The sequence below is a fragment of the Pungitius pungitius genome, chromosome 3 (assembly GCF_949316345.1).
Source record: "Pungitius pungitius chromosome 3, fPunPun2.1, whole genome shotgun sequence".
In the NCBI taxonomy this organism is placed as follows: Eukaryota; Metazoa; Chordata; class Actinopteri; order Perciformes; family Gasterosteidae; genus Pungitius; species Pungitius pungitius.
The window spans coordinates 1,826,346-1,830,204 of NC_084902.1; positions in this window are offsets into that span (position 1 = coordinate 1,826,346).

Below are 3,859 nucleotides of genomic sequence, written 5' to 3' on the forward strand. Positions count from 1 at the left end.
TCCCAGCCTCCGGTGTATGGAAGAGAGAGAGAGGGAGAGGGAGAGAGAGAGAGAGTGAGAGAGAGAGAGAGAGAGAGAGAGAGAGAGGGGGGAGGGGTCCTTCAAAAACAAGGGAAGGCACACACACACACACGCGCGCGCGCGCGCGCGCACACGCGTGACAAAACTTAAACAGATGTTAATCCTCATCCACCGTCTGAAGAAAAAAAACAAAAAATGATTCCCTGTAATTTGTTGTGTTTTTAAATTGGTATTTATGCCGGTGAGTAAGAAGCAAAATGCACATTTCATAAAAAACATGAAAGCTGCTCACTTTGTTTGTCATTTATTGTTTTTTAGACCAAGATTGACTTGCAGGAAAATTTAGAGCGGAGGCTCATTTTAAGAATCCAAACATCCTCAGCTGGTAAAGACAAACCTCCCATATATATATATATATATATATATATATATATATATGAAACCTTTGATAATCCATACTGGATACTACTAGATGAATCCATAGTGGATACGTTTCCTCACATGTGATATTAGTTTTCTTGAGGAGATGAATTAGGAGGCCCAGCTGCTCAGCGAGAACATCAACCTCTTCCTAAATGAATGAGTCCATTCCACTGATTGATATTGTTGGGCTTGCGAACATTTTACGATTCCACCAAATTGAAAAAAAAACTGTCTATTTCCTAATAAATCTTCAGCAGAAACATTAATCTCCATGTAGCCGCGAGTCGCACCAACCGAATTAATCAAAGCGAAAGGTCGACTAAATAATATTATGCAAATGAGTCGGGTGACTAACTGACCGGTTTCATTGCTCTGCATCGAGGGAAGAGCTGATCCTAAAAGCTTTTCTTGAATCATGAAGGAAGAAGCTCCTACTCCTACTACAGGGGAGAAGTCCCCCGAAATCAATGAGTTGATCACTGGTCTTTGAGGGGGGAGGGGGGGGGGGTCTGTAGACCCATAATCCGGCCTACAGACCTGGAATCATAACGAGTGCCCCAGAAGGCCGGAGAGGAGTGAGAGTGTCACCCCGTGTAGTCAGGGGGAGGGGGGGGCAGATGAGCTGCAGATCGATGTCGCGAGTCAAAGAGGAAGGGGGGGGGGGGGGGAGGGTGAGGAGCTGAGTTCTGGTCCCTTGGCTCTTTGGTTCCTCCTCGTTTTTTTGAGGTGTTATTTACACACCTGCTGCCACGGAGACCGATGAAGGAAACTCGCTCTCTCTCCTCTTAGCACGCACACACACACACACACACACACACACACACACACACACCTGCACGACAACTTGCTCTTGATGTTAATTGGAATGAGCTGCAGAGCGGAGCTGCATTCTCTCTCCTGCCCACCAGGGGGCGACTCCTCTGGCTGTAGAAGTCAACGAGAAAATGACTCTCGCCTACTTCTCTCTTTTCAGTCTATTTTGCGAGCTTCTAAAAATGGTCTCTTTGACCTGGTTCACTTGATTCGTCGCGGTCCCTGAAGCAGCTGACATCCCACCGGAAGTCAGAGACTGAGAGGAAAACATCTGGGGCTTCTTGTGGGGGCAGATTGTGATTTTGGGGTGTACAAAGTAAAAAAGAACTGAACTGTAACAAGGGGCTGATTCCTCCTGAACACATGCGCCGCCTCCCCCCCCCCCCCCCCGAGGGGAGATGGGGGTGTAATAGAATTAAAGAGGTGGTCTCCAAGTAGCTTGTGGGCTTAGCCCTGGCTGAAGATGGATGGAGGTGGCTCCCCTGAAAGGTGGAACAACTTCGATAAGAGGAGAATGGAGGAGGACGAGGGGGGTGTTTTTTCCTGCTGTCTGCTCAGCACCTGAGCCTGACCCCGCCCCCACGCATCCCCCCCGCCGCCCGCCCCCTCCATCTTCCACTCAGACAGACTAATGGGGAACTGGGAGCGCCATTTATATTCCAAACCCCCCCCCCCCCCCCCACCATGCACCCTACCTCAGCTGTCTACTTCTACACCCCCACACACCCCCCCCCCCCATAGGTGTGTGTGTGGGCTCTTCTGTGAGTTTTATGTGAGTTTTAGTTTCAAGACTTTTTATCATCTTTTATTATTACAACCATAGACTTTATATAAAAGAAATGGAAGTGGTTGACGGAACCAGTTGGTTTGTGAGGTTCAGCAACCGGTCAATCAGATTGAGTCATTGATTATGGTCTGTTTGGCTCCACATGGACCATCGTTTACTAAGTTAACGTCATGTTGGATTGAAGAAGACTAAATCAAGAGAAAAGTAGGGTAATTTCCCCATTGACTTCTATGGGACCAGAGGAGTCGCCCCCTGGTGGTCAGGAGTTAGAATGCCGCCATGACACAAGCTTTTTTCACTTCCATCTTTATATTGACCTGAAGAACAAACATTTCCTAAACATAAAAATGTCTCCTGTGAGGAGGTTTATTTTGAGTTAGAAGGTCTCTTTCAGTTCGTCCAACTTTGAAAGAAATTGTCATATTCCAGCTGAGAGAATGGCAGAGAATTCATTCTTAATTTACATTATAAGAAGCTTCTTTGTGGCGACAGAACATTTTGAACACAATGATTTGGTTTCTGATTTAATTAACTTGAACTCGACTCCAAACACCCGTGTGCGGGTCCGTGTTTGTGAGAGCGCCAGAGAACCGAGCCAAAACGTCTGAGACGTCTCCGTGACTGACAAAAAATGAAATTACCCATAACGAAGATGGACAAGAAGTTGGCTCTGGTTTTTCGCCGCTTCCTCCTCCTCGCCTCTCCGCTTCCCGTCGTCTTTCTTTGTCGTTGCGCGTAATCTTTTTCTTCCAGGCGCCCCCCCCCCCCCAGCAGCGCGGGTCGAATCCATTTTACCCGTCAAACGCGGGAAAAAAGGCGATTTCTGGCGGATGTCAAAGCCTTTGATGCGTTTAATCAAGCAGAGGTGTCAAAACGCTGCAGACCATTAACCGAGGGATCAACGTCTGCAGGTTTTCCACTGGAGAAACTCGCAAAAACCTCCGGCTAACTTTTGCTAAAACTGTTTGCAAAAAAGTTCCCCCGTTGATCCCCTCAAGGATCTCCGACAAATCCTTGAACCTCAATTTAGCCGCCGCCGCCGCCGTAAACAAGCCGCACAAACAACAACGCCAACTAACACGCCGACGCCAGTCCCACGAGTCACAGCTGCAGTGTTCAATAATTGCTTAATTAACAGTTTTTCTGAGAGACTCTTCTGAACGTTGTCGACCGTGATGCAAACGTGCAAAGAGCTAAACACGCGCACGCAGACACACACACACACACACAAAGCTGTGCGTTCTTTTTTCTGCAATTAAAGCCGGAGTCACGTTGGACGGATGAAAAAGCGCAGCAAACTGCCACTAAGTAAAAAAGTCTGTCCTCGGAGGGCTTCCTGCGGGCCGAGGCCTTTTTATGAAGTAATAATAACTTCTTCCCCCCCAGAGTGCGTTTTTTGTCGTCTTTTCGAGTCCCAAGTGTCAGAAACCCCATTACAGTAATTAAGCCAGTGGCCCCTCAAAGAGCTCTCCTTCAAACATGCAGCGAAAGGGAGGGACGCATGGGGGGCGGGGGGGGCCTCAAGTATTTCTCCATCTTTTCCCAAACTTACCAAGTTAGAGGAAAACGCATGTTTCTATTGAGAAATGAGCGTAAATTCAATGGCGTTGAAGTTTAGCTGAGAAGCGACTTCTCTTTGTAACATTTACGACTTGTCACTGACACGTTGACAAAAACCTCCTGAAGGAGCCGCTCCACCAAACCACCTGCAGTCTGAGAGGAGGAGGAGGAGGCGTGAGCACGAGGACGGGGGGGGGCAGAGGAGGACAGGTGTCCGGTCTCCATGACGAAAGGCTGGCGCTGGAGGATGGAGGG